The 18,352-nt window shown below is 43.0% G+C and overlaps 2 pseudogenes; one reads left to right on the forward strand and one right to left on the reverse strand.

Moving 5' to 3' along the window:
• Positions 1-4,470: 4,470 nt before the first annotated feature.
• Positions 4,471-4,590, reverse strand: LOC134950241 (5S ribosomal RNA; annotated as a pseudogene).
• An 8,026-nt stretch (positions 4,591-12,616) lies between these two features.
• Positions 12,617-12,736, forward strand: LOC134953551 (5S ribosomal RNA; annotated as a pseudogene).
• The last annotated feature ends 5,616 nt before the right edge of the window (positions 12,737-18,352 follow it).

An 18,352-nucleotide genomic window follows, 5' to 3' on the forward strand; every position in this document is an offset into this window, starting at 1 on the left:
ACCACAAAATCCATGGAAATATGAGACCATGGCCTGAGAGGAACAGCTAAAGGCATGAGTTGCCCGATAGACAATGAACGAGGAACCTTATGCTGTGCACAAACCTGACATGAATGAACGAATTCCTTAACGTCTTTAGAAAGACTAGGCCACCACACTGAGCGAGAGACTAACTCCAATGTCTTAGTGATTCCCGGATGCCCTGAGACTTTGCTGTCATGAAATTCAGTTAAAACAGTGACTCTCAAAAATTCAGGGACATAAAGACGACCAGCAGGAGTAAGTCTAGGAGCTTGGTGTTGAAGCTGGTTTAACTGGGTAAATAAATCCTGAGTGAGGCCTGCCCGGATGACCGAAGATGGAAGTATGGAAGTAACAACAGGATTGCTATTGTGAACCGGAAGAAAGCTACGTGACAGGGCATCAGCTTTTGTATTCTTGGAACCAGGCCTGAAAGTGATTATAAACCTGAAACAAGTAAAAAATAATGCGCAACGTGCCTGCCGAGCAATAAGCCATTTAGCTGATTCAATATATTGCAGGTTCTTATGGTCAGTCCAAACCGAAATAGTATGTTTAGCTCCCTCCAGCCAATGCCTCCACTCCTCGAAAGCCCATTTCACCGCCAGTAACTCCCGATTACCAACGTCATAGTTGGATTCAGCGGAGGAGAATTTCCTGGACATAAAGGCACAAGGATGTAACTCCAGAGACTCCGGATCCTCTTGAGAAAGGACAGCCCCCACTCCAACCTCTGAGGCATCGACCTCCACAACAAAAGGCAATTCTGGATTAGGATGTCTGAGGACTGGAGCCGAGACAAAGGCTTGTTTCAAGGCCTGGAAGGACAATTCGGCTTCATGCGACCAGTTGGTAGGATCCGCCCCTTTTTTGTCAGAGCTACTATGGGAGCAACCAGGTCAGAAAAAGAATGAATGAACCTCCTATAATAATTCGCAAACCCTAAAAAGCGCTGAATTGCTTTTAAATTAGTGGGTTGCGCCCAATTAAGGATGGCCTGGAGCTTCTTTGGTTCCATGGAAAATCCCTGAGGAGAAATTATGTACCCTAAAAAAGATACTTCCGTGACGTAAAAATCACACTTCTCCAGCTTGGCATATAAATGATTCTCACGTAACTTTTTAAGAACAAGACGCACCTGGGTAACATGTTGCTCCATCGATTCAGAAAAAATCAAGATGTCGTCTAAATAAACGACCACGAATTTCCCTAGGAAGTCACGGAGAACATCGTTAATAAGGTCTTGAAAAACTGACGGAGCGTTAGACAGGCCGAACGGCATCACCAGGTATTCGTAGTGACCCGACTGAGTGCTGAAAGCCGTCTTCCACTCATCCCCAGATTTAATTCGGATGAGGTTGTAAGCTCCTCTAAGGTCAATTTTAGAAAAAATCACAGCAGAACGTAACTGATCGAAAAGTACAGAAATCAACGGCAAAGGATAGGTGTTTTTAACGGAGATCTTATTCAGGGCTCTAAAATCAATGCATGGTCTAAGCGAGCCATCTTTTTTCTCCATAAAGAAAAAACCTGCACTTAAAGGAGATTTTGATGGTCTAATAAATCCCTTCTTTAGGCTTTCCTGAATATAATTATTCATGGCCGTAGTTTCTGGCCCGGACAAAGCATATAATCTCCCCTTTGGCAAAGTGGCACCTGGAACTAGCTCAATAGTACAATCACAAGGCCGATGGGAGGCAGAATGTCCGCATTGCCTTTAGAGAAGACATCGGCAAACTCTTGGTATTCCACAGGAATGAGCTCTGGAATGATTGCTGCAACTCTGACTGGATACGAAATACATTCCTTAGCACAAAATGTACCCCATTGGGAAATCTCCCCGGACCGCCAATCAATGGTGGGATTATGAAAGGCCAGCCAAGGGTGACCCAGAACTACAGGAACTGCCGGGCAATGTGTAAGGTAAAATTAAATATTTTCGGAATGTAAGGCTCCTACGGTAAGTACTACTGGAAGTGTAAGGTGAGTAATTATCCCATTAGAAAGCGGACTCCCATCTAAGCCGTGCATAGTGATACATCTATCTAATGGTAACTGCGGAATGCCTAAGGCCTTAGCCCAAGTTAAATCCATAAAGTTTCCTGCAGCTCCACTGTCGACAAAAGCCGACACCAAAGAACTGAGGCTGCCAAAGGAAACCTTAACAGGGACTAAGAGAGAGTTGTTCGAGGAGATAAGCTGCAGACCTAAGTGAACCCCCTCACAATTCACTTGGTCAAAGCGTTTCCCGACTTGTTCGGGCAATTACGAGCAAAATGTCCCTTACAACCACAGTATAAACAAAGACCAGAATTTTGTCTTCTGGTTTTTTCTTCAGGAGACAGCCGGGAGAGACCCATCTGCATGGGCTCCTCGACGTCCTCTGGAATGGAATAAACACAAGGACTAGACCTTACAGATGCTCCTCTTTCAGCCCTCCGCTCTCGGAGACGACGATCAATCTTTATAGCAAGCTCCATGAGTTTATCGAGAGTCTCAGGAGCGGGGTACCGGAGGAGGCTGTCTTTAATAGATTCAGATAAACCGAGGCGAAACTGACTGCGCAGGGAAGGGTCATTCCAGCCACAGTCGTTCGACCAACGGCGAAATTCGGTACAATAAACCTCCGCAGGATTTCTTCCTTGTCTGAGAGCGCGCAGCTGACTCTCAGTGGACGCCTCTCTATCTGGGTCATCATACAAGAGCCCTAAAGACTTAAAAAAGGCGTCTACAGATAACAACGCAGGATCCTCAGCTCTTAAACCAAATGCCCAGGTCTGAGGATCCCCCTGGAGTAAAGAAATAATAATCCCAAAACGCTGAGATTCATTACCAGAGGAAGTTGGTCTTAAACGATAATAAAGTTTACAGGATTTTTTAAAATTAAAAAATTATTTTCTATCACCGGAAAAACGGTCGGGCAAATGCATCTTTGGTTCAGGGACTACCTTCGGGGAGGCTCGCAAAAGATCTTCCTGCGATCTCACCCGAAGAGAAAGATCCTGAACCATCTGAGTAAGTTCTTTAATCTGATTTACTAAGAGCTGACCGGGATTCGGCCCTAAACCTGACAGATTCATGAGGCCGATGAACTCTCACAAAAACTGAATGAGAAAAAATTAAACCCCGATTAATTTTAAGTTTTGGTTTTTTGGGCCGGTAATAATGTTATGATTCCAGCACTCTGGTCTGAGGAGATTTTATAACAAGGACCTGAGCACTGGAACGTAATGCTGGGAAAGGAAGCGGGAATGGAAAATAGCCCCTGGCGCCCTAACTCCGTTGTCTCGCCCGTGCTGTCAGAAATCCCTTGTGAGACTATGGTTGCTTGAGCCCATGGCAGCCGCGTTTGAAGGGCTGATTACGTCTGCCCAACTCCGATGCCCCCTCAGGTCTTAATGGGAGACAAAGGGAAATCCGAGACAGGGTGACAACAAGGGGCCCTCTAACTCAGCAACAAGGCCAGGGGCTACAAGCTAACTTAAAACTAGAATATGTACGGAAAAACCGCCAAGGAAAAGGACAACCAAAATACCCACTTGTCCACTCTCCTACCCGGCACCGCCAAGTTCCGGAGAGGACTTGTGGAAGCGGAACCCTCCGCAAATGCTCCGAAACAGAATACAAAAATAAAGCGGGCTGAGCCACAGCATACGGCAGAGCCGCAACTCACGAACACCACACGGGATTCTCTGGCGACCGTGGCGGACAATAGAGGACCAGAGACTTCTTGGGATGAGATGACAACTCCAAGATTCAGGAACTCAGAAGACAGGAAAGACCGGACACAGCAGGACTGGAACAGACGTTCAGCAAACCTAAGCAGCATACAGGAAGCTATTACCGGCGTCTGTGTGAAGCACTGAGAGAGTATTTAACAAGGAGTCCTCCAATCAGATGTTTCAGAGCCAGATTATAAAACATGCCGTGCAGCTGACAGGCTGCACGAACAGATACAAGTGTGTGTGTAATTGCTTTGATTGACCCTGCAACGGGGAACGCGGCCCGCCCGTGGCATCCCCGTTGCTAGGGTCTGGGCGGCTCAGCACGCCTGGCGTCCCTGCGTTGCTAGGAAGCCGGCGGCTACACGTGCACGGCGTCCCAGCGTTGCTAGGGACCCGGCGGCTAGCACGCTCGGCGGCCCTAGTAGCTAGGCGCCGGGCCGCGAGGACATCGCGGACCCCGGCGCCTAACACTATTATGCGAAAATATTTATATAGATTAGAGTAGATAATTAGCAAAAATTGCTATAATATAATGTAAGCCGGAAAATCTTTTATATTATCAAAAAGGTGTCACCTTCTAGTCTCAGTAGTGTCCGTCATAGAGAGTATATGACCATCATTCATACTGCAAGAATCCCAAATGGAAAAATGATTGCAGAGAATTAAATCATAGGTCATATGGATCCGAGTACCTATCTGTGACTTAAAATTAGGCAGCAAAATTTATTTGCAGTACCAGGATGTTCCAAGGTGGTCTCCCATCCAAGTACTAGTCCGGCCCTCCACTGCTTGGCTTCCAAGATCGGAAGAGATTGGGCATCTCCAGTGGGGTATGTCCGCAATTTTTCAAGCTAGCCCTTTTGTTTGTCACCTTAAATTAGGAAATGGAATTGATCGTATTTTCCACAAGAAAAAAGGGGGGACGGACACACATGTGACACTTAGGCTCAAAATATACAGATTGGATATAACAATTATATGGCAAAAAAATGTCAAAGCCACTAATATCCAAACAAGGTTAATCCTTCCTTGTTTATGCAGTACTGTACACCGGTCAAATATGAGTCAATAATAAACTCACTCGTAGTAGTGCTGTCTAAATATGTAAAACTAGGCATGCATTTATCACCAAGAGAAATCCCAAGATTACTACAAAGGAATCCTTTATAGTTAATGGGTTTGTATCTATATTTTTGACAACCAATAATCCACCATTGGTATATACATCTGAGGTATACAGATGAAAGCAAATATTGCAGTAACAGGGTGTTGCAAAGTGGTCTCCCATCTAAGTACCAACCCTGCCCACCACTATGTAGCAATCGTGCTTGGATGCAATTAAGCACCTTTAGTGGGGTACATCCGCAATTGTATGCTTTTCACTGATTAGTGTAATCACTTTCAATTAGTGAGTTTCTAGACCAGGTGGCCCTTTAATGGTATGAACAGAAAGCTTGGATGCATGTAATGCCTTATATACAGATTTAAACAGGGAATTTATCAATACAATTCTTAGTTTCTACGAATGTACTCCACCACCTTCCGGAGTACCCAGGCACATAACTTGGTTCAGCAAAAACAAATGAAAAATTATATTCATGAAATTTTCATAAAATATAATACATAGTAAATGGATAAATAAACCATCTGTGTGTATTTATACAAGATATGCAGCTGGTTTCTTACCGCAGCATATGGTATATTGTTCTTGCTGAAGAGTGTAATTGTATATTAAATCAAAACATAACAGGTGTCAGCTTTAATAGCAGATAAATCCTCAACCATTCTGTGGTGATCAGGAAACATAGATCTAAACATGGCAAACTTTATAGCATATCATTTTAGATTAGTACTACCACTAAGCAGTAATATAGCTTGTGGGTATATGTAGGTTGGCAGGTAACTATTTACTGATCTCCCTATGTAGAGACTGCTAGAGATTTAAGCATAACGGGTACTGTTATATTTATACCAGACACTCCGGTATTTCATACGATACCAAGCTATGTAGGATTTTGTGTCCCCAGGTTTTCCGGTGCAGGTATTGTGATTGTGGATAACGGGAGGGGTGCCGCTGATCCCCGCTGCTCCTGCCCACGATCGAGCTCCAGCAAGTGAGGAGAATGCCGCTAAGTCCCGCCGTTTCTACCCGCAAACGGGTTCCAGAGAGTTGTGGAAGATCCAGTGGATATCCACCACTGTTTGCCCGCAATCGAGCTCCGGCGGGTGGGGAGAGCCGCTGACTTTCGCGGCTTCTGTAGTTGCCTGGTGACAGGCTGAGATGATCCGGCTTACAGGTCACGTGTGCGCACCACGTGACCATAAGGGTCCTGACGTACGTTTCGCTGATAGGCTTGATCACAGGACGTGAGTCGTCACTGTAGGTTTCAGTTTTTAAAGGAAAGTCTGATTGCTGATTGGAGGTTCAGATTTGATGGACATTTTCCTAAGTCTATTCAGTTGATTCATTCTTCCTATAGTTGACGAAAAGCCTTATTGATACCCCTTTTACACTCGCAGAAAAATCCCGGGATTTTGCACGTGAACGCGCATCATCCCGGGATTCTTCTCAGTGTAAATGGGTACAGGGACAATTTCCCGGGACGAGCATCCCGGGATTTCATCCCAGGTCAAAAGCAGGGTTGAACCCGGGACCGTCCCGGGAAGCTGGGTAGTGTGAAAGGGCCCGTCCCGGGATTCACTACCCGGGACTGTTAAAAGGCCTCCGATTGGAGCTTTCATGGGCTCAGAAAAGATGATGTCATCATTCAGAGCCCTGGGGAGCGTCCTTGATGCGTGTGAGGAAGGCAGCATGGCGACCTGGACAGACCAGGAGGTGAGAGAGTTGCTGAGCATTAGGGGAGAGGAGGAAATTATGAGGCAGATCACAGGCACAGTCAAAGATGCAGTCATTTATAAAAACATCTCCAAGATGCTGCAAGCCAGGGGAATCATCCGCACACAGCAGCAAGTGTTAAACAAAATGAAAACTCTTAAAAAGCATTTCCTTAAGGTGCATGACAACAACAGGAAAAAGAGCGGTGTTGGCCGTATCGACTGGCAGTACTATGACATGTGCGCCAATATCTTTGGAAACACAGCTATATGCAGTCCGGTGAGTCTGTCTTCCAGTTCACAGTACACTGCTACAGAAGGCACTCCAGAAGAGACACAGACAAGCAGTGACGTCTGTCCATCATCACCGTTGTTAATTGACGACACACCTGAGGACAGCGACACATCATCCCAGCCGTCCATAAACACATCCAGAAACGACGACAGCATAACTGCAACCATTGAAGACGTCGTGGATGCTCAGACCAGTGACAGTGGGACTGTACAAAGTGCCGTCACCCCAACTTTACAGAAAAACAGTAAGTACATGTTTAGAAATTAACACTCATAGCACAAATCCACAATTGTTAATCATCCGGTTATGTGCGTAGTATGAGTGGCCAGTGTGGCGGCAGCGTGGCGAGCGCTAATGAGCCCCTTGCAGGATCACTGCGCTCAACACGCTGCTGGCACGGTGGCACACTTTGCATTTTCTGCCCCCACGCAGGGGGGCTTTGCATTTTTAAAAAAAGTTCAATGTTGCAGAGTAGCTAGTGTATAGGTGGATTAATGCCACAAACACATGTTTGCTAACGCTGCTATTTTTATATACGCTCATTTTGTATTTCTTCTCTTCACAGTTTACACCGTACCGCCTAGAAGGAAGAAATTGAACAGAGCGGAGCAAGTGGCTAAAGCCATGTCAAATGTCCTTGTCGACCAACTCCGAGAGATGGACGCTACAATGTCCGCACAGGAGGATGCAAGGCTCGACAGGTTTCTAGAGGCAGAACGCCAAATGCATGATGCATTCCTTTCCCAAGTCATGACAATGCAGGAACGCATGAGTAGAGAGCAGTATGACCGCCACAGGGAATTGCACCAAATGAACATGGCGTTCTATGAGCGTATGACCAATACCTCAAGAGCACCAAACCAACACCACAACTCACAATACCCCCCTGAGCAGGGTTTTTCATCATTTAATCCTGGTCCATACTATGCCCCAAATACTGCACCATCTAGTGCGCCAAGCCCAGAGTTTACTGTATTGCGCAATTTGCCGTGAAACACAGTGAATTGCTTTTTTTGGTTGTTATTTGTTGTTAAATAACCACAGTGTGGTCATTGTTTATGCACAACTGTTTGTGCCTTCCTTCATTTTTTTCTATGTTCTGTTTTGTATAGTGTCTACATTAAAGCACTTTTTATTTATTTTTTACACAGTGATAATATACTGCAGGGACACTGTGGTTTATGGTGTTGTATCTACAAACCTACCAGTGTTTTTTTTTTTTTTATGCCAATAAAAACTTGTTTGCAAATCTAGGCATAACATTCCCATTTGTGCGTAAAGTAGACCATGTTTACAGTGTTTTCTACATTGTTTATGCATATATACACAGTTGCTGGCAATGTGTTTTTTTTGGAAAAACATAAATAATGAACCCAAAGATCAAAGGTGGAATACAAAATAAAAACATTTTCATTCACCAAACATGTTGTGCTGATTCTTAAACACTATTGTACCAGTGCTGCAAGGTTGGACGTAATAGTGTGGCGTATTTGTTCTGCAGCGGAGTTTGAGGCAGTCCCAAACAAAGCACCTTCCACATGTGGGTTTATAACCTCAGGGTCCTGCACAGTCCACTCAGGAAGGAATAGCTCATTTTGCAGTTCACAGATGTTGTGCAGTATACAGCACGCAGCTACTACATTAGGCATATTCATAAGGTCCACATCATTGCGCTTCATCAAACAACGCCATCTTCCTTTTAACCTGCCAAAGGCGTTCTCAACCACCATCCTTGCTGAACTCAGGGTGTGAGTATAGGTTTGTTGCTCTGGGGTTAACTGGACCTGTTGGGTGTAGCCTTTCATAATCCAGGGGCGTAAAGGGTATGCAGCATCCCCGATGATGTGGACAGGGATCTCCACCCCATTCACAATCTTTGCACACTCTTTGGGGTACAGCCAGCCTCCCTGCTTCTCCTCTACGATGTTGTACAGGTCAGAATTGGCAAGAACTCGGGAGTCATGAGATCGGCCTGGCCAGCCAATAAACACATCTAGGAAACTAAAGAACAGTAAAATTGAAAACAATTAGAATGTAAAACTCACACATGCAACTCATCCCACCACCCCAAAAATAAACACTTACCAATATTTGTGGTCCACAACAGCCTGGAATATGATGGAGTGCCAGCCCTTCCTATTAAAATAGTCAGCATGGTTGTCACGTGGGGCAATAATGGGGATGTGTGTCCCATCAATCGCTCCTCCACACTGCGGATAGCCTCGCTTCACAAATCCAATGATGGTATCCTGTAAGCGCTGTCCTTGTGGTAGAGATATGAAGCGCTTGTATAAGGTAGATACAATTGCTTTAGTCACCTGGTGGACTATGACACAGCAGGTGGAGATTGCAACACCGAACAAGCATGAGACTGAGCGGTACTCTCCTGGGGTAGCATACCACCACAATGCAATAGCTAATCTCCTGCGTGCCTCGATGGGTCTCCTAAGCCTGGTGGTCTGCATGTCAAGTGCTGGGGTAAGTAATTCCAGGATGTAGTTAAAGGTTGCACGAGACACACGGAAGTTAGCCATCCACTCCTCATCCTGGTAAGCTTCCACGGTCCTCATAAAGGCTTCTCCGTGCCGGCGATCTCTGGACCAAAATGAGCGGTTAGGGCCCATACTCACGCTCAGTATGATACTCATCCTGGATGATATGAAGGCTCTCCTCCTGCGCAAATATTGGCGGCGACTAGCAGCCCTATCCAGCATAAATTGCGCCCTCCTCCTCCTCATAAAATATATGTGCAGTATACTGCACAGTGTGATAAGCTGCATCATGCTGTCAGTGGCTGTATGAAACATCTGCAAAGCAGAAAGAATCATGAGCTCAGGCATACACACTGGTACTCCATCGGCCATGACTGCAGCAATGGTGTGAGCAGGCACCACCCCTCCCTTTGTTGACTAGTGTGACCTCATCAATGTGAGCCAGAAAAGGCCATTTCTAATGACACACATGTGCATTTGCAGGGATATCCCGGGATCAGTGTAAATGGGGCTGTCCCGGGTCGATCCCAGGTCTTAGTGCAGTGTGAAAGGGGTCAGTCCCGGGAAGGCATCCCGGGACGCATCCCGGGAAGCATCCCGGGAGTGACCCGGGAGTGCGAGTGTAAAAGTGGTATGATTAGCTTCTTTTTGAAGCAAATGAAATTACTTTGCAATTCCATTATTAGATGTATACTGCTAAAGCATTAATTATGCTTCATACAATCCCATGATTGAGTATATGGTAGAAATGTATGATTTACAGGAATTAAAGATACAAAAATAATAAAAATAAGAAAATAAGAAAAGGGGAGGAGCAAGAGAAAAGGCATTGATTTTATATATAGAGGATTTTTTATGTCCATTACAACTGAGTAGTGCAGAAAGCGCAAAGTATAATAAAAATAGCAAAGATGAGTGAGGATTGAGGAATTATTATCAATAAAAACAGGAATAAGAGAGTTCAATTAAATAATTGAGCAGTAATAAATAATGATATGTGAAGGGTAAGGGGTGAAGGGAAAGATGGTAATTAATGATAAAGATGAAGATAGTGAAAATATAAGGTGTGAGTGTGTAAACAACAGAGGGCAAAGTATAATGTGCAAAATTAAGAGAAAATTATTTAAGGTGACGAAGTGTAGGTTGTCTTATGTACAGCTATATAGACTTTCCAATTAAGGAGAGTGTTGTTATAAGGTGGCTACGACACAGATAAAATCAATGAATTATGTTCACAGCGAGTGAGCTTTCCAAGTGTAAAAAATATTTATAATAAGTGAATAGGTAAAAGAAAATTGCAAGATAAGTGAGAAGAATTATAAAATAAGTTGCCGTTAATAGGAAAATATCAAGACCTACTAAATACCGTATGGACCGATATTGATCCAAGACATTTGCCAGCAATTTAGTTCAGAAAGGCCCCATAATTTATATTTTCATTCATACCGGCGGGGTAAATGGATCCCATTTTGAAAATCCATTCACTCTCTTGTTGCAAAAGGACGTTTGTGCTAAAGCATAATTAATGCTTTAGCAGTATACATCTAATAATGGAATTGCAAAGCAATTTCATTTGCTTCAAAAAGAAGCTAATTAATAAGGCTTTCGTCAACTATAGGAAGAATGAATCAACTGGATAGACTTAGGAAAATGTCCATCAAATCTGAACCTCCAATCAGCAATCAGACTTTCCTTTAAAAACTCAAACCTACAGTGACGACTCACGTCCTGTGATCAAGCCTATCAGCGAAACGTACGTCAGGACCCTTATGGTCACGTGGTGCGCACACGTGACCTGTAAGCCGGATCATCTCAGCCTGTCACCAGGCAACTACAGAAGCCGTGGAAGTCAGCGGCTCTCCCCACCCGCCGGAGCTCGATTGCGGGCAAACAGTGGTGGATATCCACTGGATCTTCCACAACTCTCTGGAACCCGTTTGCGGGTACAAACGGCGGGACGTAGCGGCGTTCTCCTCACTTGCTGGAGCTCGATCGTGGGCAGGAGCAGCGGGGATCAGCGGCACCCCTCCCGTTATCCACAATCACAATACCTGCACCGGAAAACCTGGGGACACAAAATCCTACATAGCTTGGTATCGTATGAAATACCGGAGTGTCTGGTATAAATATAACAGTACCCGTTATGCTTAAATCTCTAGCAGTCTCTACATAGGGAGATCAGTAAATAGTTACCTGCCAACCTACATATACCCACAAGCTATATTACTGCTTAGTGGTAGTACTAATCTAAAATGATATGCTATAAAGTTTGCCAGGTTTAGATCTATGTTTCCTGATCACCACAGAATGGTTGAGGATTTATCTGCTATTAAAGCTGACACCTGTTATGTTTTGATTTAATATACAATTACACTCTTCAGCAAGAACAATATACCATATGCTGCGGTAAGAAACCAGCTGCATATCTTGTATAGATACACACAGATGGTTTATTTATCCATTTATTATGTATTATATTTTATGAAAATTTCATGAATATAATTTTTCATTTGTTTTTGCTGAACCAACTTATGTGCCTGGGTACTCCGGAAGGTGGTGGAGTACATTCGTAGAAACTAAGAATTGTATTGATAAATTCCCTGTTTAAATCTGTATATAAGGCATTACATGCATCCAAGCTTTCTGTTCATACCATTAAAGGGCCACCTGGTCTAGAAACTCACTAATTGAAAGTGATTACACTAATCAGTGAAAAGCATACAATTGCGGATGTACCCCACTAAAGGTGCTTAATTGCCTCCAAGCACGATTGCTACATAGTGGTGGGCAGGGTTGGTACTTAGATGGGAGACCACTTTGGAACACCCTGTTACTGCAACATTTGCTTTCATCTGTATACCTCAAATGTATATACCAATGGTGGATTATTGGTTGTCAAAAATATAGATACAAACCCATTAACTATAAAGGATTCCTTTGTAGTAATCTTGGGATTTCTCTTGGTGATAAATGCATGACTAGTTTTACATATTTAGACAGCACTACTACGAGTGAGTTTATTATTGACTCATATTTGACTGGTGTACAGTACTGCATAAACAAGGAAGGATTTACCTTGTTTGGATATTAGTGGCTTTGACATTTTTTTGCCATATAATTGTTATATCCAATCTGTATATTTTGAGCCTAAGTGTCACATGTGTGTCCGTCCCCCCTTTTTTCTTGTGGAAAATACGATCAATTCCATTTCCTAATTTAAGGTGACAAACAAAAGGGCTAAGTTAAAACATTGCGGACATACCCCGCTGGAGATGCCTAATCTCTTCCGATCTTGGAAGCCAAGCAGTGGAGGGCCGGACTAGTACTTGGATGGGAGACCACCTTGGAACATCCTGGTACTGCAAATAAATTTTGCTGCCTAATTTTAAGTCACAGATAGGTACTCGGATCCATATGACCTATGATTTAATTCTCTGCAATCATTTTTCCATTTGGGATTCTTGCAGTATGAATGATGGTCATATACTCTCTATGACGGACACTACTGAGACTAGAAGGTGACACCTTTTTGATAATATAAAGGATTTTCCGGCTTACATTATATTATAGCAATTTTTGCTAATTATCTACTCTAATCTATATAAATATTTTCGCATAATAGTCTTGAATCACATATATATTGAACTCCGATAACTCTGCATATTTTACTAAGAAACTAATAAAATCATGATTTTATCAGTATAAGACATTGATACACTTCAGTTCCTCTGAGGTTGAGTGCTCCCAAACAAGAGTCTACTTCTTTCCCATTTCCTCTTATTTGGTATTTTTTCTTTAATACTTTTTTGACTCATGGGAGCACCACTGAATGGTAACAAAACTTAGTGCACTTGAAAAGATACAGTATCTTTCTATATGCACAGTTACCTTAATCCGAAGTAATTCTAAAACATAAATTTCAGTTTTTCAGAGGACATTATTCAGATTTCTATTCATACAAAAACTATTGATAGACCAGTGCGGTTCCCACAAACCCCTTTTTTTGAATATAGATTAACAACTGGTTTTCCAGTTTTCTCGGGAATACCTGCACTGTCACAACACACATTAGGATGGATTTGTCACGATCCGGGTATCTGGACGCCATTTCTTACCCATCAGATGCCTCCTAAGGCTGGCTCAGCGCTCCAGGACCGGATCCCATCTGTTATCCTGATGTTTACATTCCTGTATCCTCTCCTGTCACTCTGAGACGCTGTCACAGTAAACGCCATATTACACCTGGCATGGCGTCTCCCGCAGCCTCCGCCGCCGTCCCTGAGCTTCTGCATGCAGAGTGTCTGAGTGGCGATTACGTCAGCCGCGGCCTCCGCTGTGTCCGCGTGGTTGGATGTGCACCTGTCAGCTTGGCGCCTCCTGTCTCCGGTGGCCGGCGCCGCCATTACTGTTTTCATTACCACATGGATTACAAACCAAACTTCCCTCCAAGTGTCTGCATGGGCGCAGCCATCTTGGATTCTGTCAGCTGATCATTTCCACCAATCTGTTCTCAGTATTGATAATCTGCATAATTGCCTAGCCAATCCCTTCCTTGCTGCAGGTATAAATACACTGTGCCTGAGCAAGGAAGGCGTCAGTGCTTTGGTTGTCAAACCTAGTTCCTGTTTGTCTCTCTCCTGTGATTGTCTTCCAGGTTCCAGCTCCTGTCTCAAGACTTCCACCATAGAGACCCGCACCAGCATTCCACCTGCGGTGTAGCCTGACTCTCCGATCCATTGTGGATTCATCTGTTTCCAGCTACAACATTACCTGCTTCCAGCCCAGCTTCCAGCAGAGTACAGCTTCTCTTAAAGGGCCGGTGTCCTTTCTACAGTTTACCACTCTCCACCGGTATTATTATTTCTCCGCTCTCAAACTCTACATTTCATTCATATTGCATCGCTCTCAAGCTTCATTTATTATTTAACTGGTTCCAGCCAGTATCCACTCCGTGCCAACATCTGTCTGGTTCCAACCAGAACCCACAGCAGCTATTTTATTTACAGCAGTCCAGCTTTCCCTGGAACACCAGCTGATACGATCCTGGGCTTTCTTCATTGCTACAGTCAGGCCTGGTAAGGACTTTCCAACTCGCAGATAATAAGAACTGTCTCATACTACCAGAGCTCTGTGGCCCCTGCCCCTGTAGTACCCAGGAACTGTATTATTTCTCTGCTGATTTTATGTTTCTTTTACTGCTACTGTGATGCATGGAGTTTGTCATAAATAAACATCATTGACTTTTATTCAAGTTGTCGTGGTCACGCCTTCGGGCGGTTCTTCTTCATGTTACTTACATGTCCAGGGGTCTGATACAACCTCCCAGGTTCCGGTACATCTCAGCCCCTACAACTGAGGCTGCCTCCCGTCAGCTCAGGCCCTCAGTTGTGACAGGATTTTTCCTACTCTTAGGAAACTCAATCCGACTCTCTCAGAATTAATTATATTAGGAGTTCTTTTTTAATAAATCCCACTATGACCTTCAATCTGAAACAGGAATTGAGTACAAGAAGAAAGAATAAGGACAATTTGGATGATATTTTTCCCAGTGAAATAACAGACAACGAACCTCACATCAGCTGGGAGAAAGATTTCCAGAGTTTGAATCTCTTATTAAGGAAACAAGTTAGAACTAATTGGGATCTTATTACTCTGGAAAATTACATTAAGAATAAAATATCTCCCAGGGGCCTTCGTCCAAGAGTCTTCCCAACTTTTGATCTAGCCAGTGAAAATCTAAAAAAGGAATGGGAGAACGTCCTCTTGAAATGCTCTAATGATCTCATGCACATTTTGATAAAACATAACAACCTTATATTAGAGGAGTGTGAACACGGCCTTGAAGATCTCGGCAAAAAACTGGAGACATGGGAAAAGGACTCTCAATTCCAGAGATGTTTTGAAAAAAACAAACTAGAACTACAGACCTATGAACAGACAATCATTGAACGTAAAAAGACCAAATACGCAAGAGATAAACGGGACTTTTCGTCCGGTAAAATATTTAGGTGGCAAAAGACATCCTGGAGAAAAGGCCCTCCCAGACACACGGATCAATACTCTTCATCAGAAGCTGATACGTCTGGAGCAGAAGATACCTCCGATTATATCTCAGAGAAGTACTCCAATGCTAGGAATGAAATAACAAGCAACACACAAAACTCTACCCCTTTTTTAGAGGACCCTCGAGGAAGAGGCAGACAATGAGGAGGAAGACGAGGCGGGGGCGCAAGAGGAAGAAGGGGTCCACAACAATGGGATTTCTCACCCCCAATGACTCGCAATACGTACAGAAGGCAACCCCAACAGGACCGATGGTGAATTCAACCTATCCCAATGAGGAATCTAAATTGAAGATTATTAATTTGTCTGAACATGAACTCACACAAGCACAAGAGTCTGTACTTAGTAGAGGTCTGACATTCTCTCCTACGGAACATTTCGATAGGTTTAAGTGGGAGAAAGATCTCAAATTATTTGGTCGAAAATTACTCCTCACCAAACTATATGCTAATAAAGAAAACACTTTTCCTGAAGCACAAAGAAACACAGATAGAATGGAAATAACTACATCTACTACCTCAAGAATATCATCAAGAGTATAAGAAATAACATCACCACATCTGGATTTTTCTCTGGCTGAACAAGAAGCCCTTAGTGCTTTACAAGAACTTGAACAGGAACAAAATATATTAGCAGATATGGAATCTAGATCCCCTACTAGACCGATATGCAAAAGGAAATCCACATATTTTCCTCAAGAAAATATATGTCCAGAAGTACAGGTCTTTATGAAACTTGTGGCTAATGAATTTGACCAAATTTATAAGAACAAAGACAAATACCCCAGACAATCTAATCTTACACGGCATGAAATACTGGCTCTGAGAGAAATACAATCATGGCAAGATGTCGTCATAAAGCCATCGGACAAAGGGGGCAATGTTGTAATCTGGTCCAAAACAGATTATATTAAAGAAGCACAACGAAAATTACACACAACGGAATGCTACAGGAGAGTACTTCTGAATCCATTACAAAATTACAGTACAATCTTTTACAATATAATAAATCAAGCATTTTCACAAGGGATAATCACAAAACAGGAATTTGATTATCTACACACCCAAAATCCAAAAATTCCTACATATTACTTATTGCCGAAGGTACACAAAAACATCCAGACTCCACCTGGAAGACCTATAGTGTCCGGCATAGGGGGACTGACAGAAAAGGTGAGTATCTTCCTAGACCTGCATTTAACACACTTTGTTCTAGACCTTCCCTCATACGTTCAGGACACGACAGATATCCTGAGGAAACTACATGATATAAAACTAGAAGATAACCAATATCTAGTGTCACTAGACGTTGAGGCACTATATACCTCTATAGACCACAAAGATGGAATAGCAGCAGTAGAATACTTTCTACATACAGAAGGAATGGACGAGTTCCATCTTTTCCTTACTCGACTACTTCATTTTGTATTACACTACAACTTTTTTACATTTAATGACAAGTTTTTTCTTCAAACAAGAGGCACCGCAATGGGGGCTGCTTGTGCGCCCACGTATGCCAACATATTTCTTGGGTGGTGGGAAAAAGAGGTTGTTTTCAATGATGGTAATGACTTATATACATCACATGTCATTATGTGGAATCGATACATAGATGACATCTTCCTGATATGGGAGGGCGACCTACAGCTACTACACCAATTTATAGAACAGCTCAATACATATGATCTGAATATTCGCCTTACCCATAGCATCAGTCAGCTAGAACTACCATTCCTAGACCTTATGATTTACAAAGACTCAGAGGGAATGGTGGCTACAAGTCTATATCGGAAAACCACAGCAACAAATACACTCCTACATCAAACCAGCTCCCACTTCCCCCCCACCATAGAGAATATACCCAAGGGGGAATTTCTCCGTCTCTGCAGAAACTGCTCAGACAATAAGAAATTTGAGACACAAAGTGTGGAACTAGCCCAGAGATTACGAACTAGGGGATATAGCAATACCTCAGTGAAGAAAGCTATGACATTTGCCAAAATTACCAACAGAGACGACATAATCTTCAAAAAAGTTCCAAATCCAACAAAAGCAGACACAACCATCCGATTTGTTGGTAATTTCTGTCAGGAATGGAGAAAGGTCAATGATGCTATACAAAAACACTGGCATATCTTACATATAGACCCCACCTTATCAGCCAAACTTGGCCCCAAAGTCTCAATGAGCTGGCGTAGGTCTAGAAATTTGAAAGACCAACTTGTACAGAGACACTTTCAAAGACTGCCTACTAAAAAACCAACAACAACTGGAACATACCCCTGCGGTAAGTGTAAAGCTTGTCAATTCATTGACCCAACCAAGGAAATAGAAGATAAGTTTGGGAAAAAACACAAAATTTCAGACTATATGAACTGTCAGACAGAAAGTGTCATCTATTGCATTAAATGCAGTTGTAACCAGAAATACATTGGCATGACTACTCGCCCATTAAAACAGCGGATCCTAGAACACATAGGATCAATACGCAATGCCGTTTCGGATAAAGCAAAAATGAAGCAACTAACATCAGTCGCTCGCCATTTCCACACTCACCATAACAACAGATGGGAGGAATTAAAAGTGTTTGGTCTGGAAAAGATTAAATTAGGCATACGAGGAGGAAATCTCACAAACGTCCTTTTGCAAAAAGAGAGTGAATGGATTTTCAAAATGGGATCCATTTACCCCGCCGGTATGAATGAAAATATAAATTATGGGTCCTTTCTGAACTAAATTGCTGGCAAATATCTTGGATCAATATCGGTCCAGACGGTATTTAGTAGGTCTTGATATTTTCCTATTAACGGCAACTTATTTTATAATTCTTCTCACTTATCTTGCAATTTTCTTTTACCTATTCACTTATTATAAATATTTTTTACACTTGGAAAGCTCACTCACTCTGAACATAATTCATTG

Source organism: Pseudophryne corroboree, chromosome 8 (assembly GCF_028390025.1).
Source record: "Pseudophryne corroboree isolate aPseCor3 chromosome 8, aPseCor3.hap2, whole genome shotgun sequence".
Taxonomy (NCBI): Eukaryota; Metazoa; Chordata; class Amphibia; order Anura; family Myobatrachidae; genus Pseudophryne; species Pseudophryne corroboree.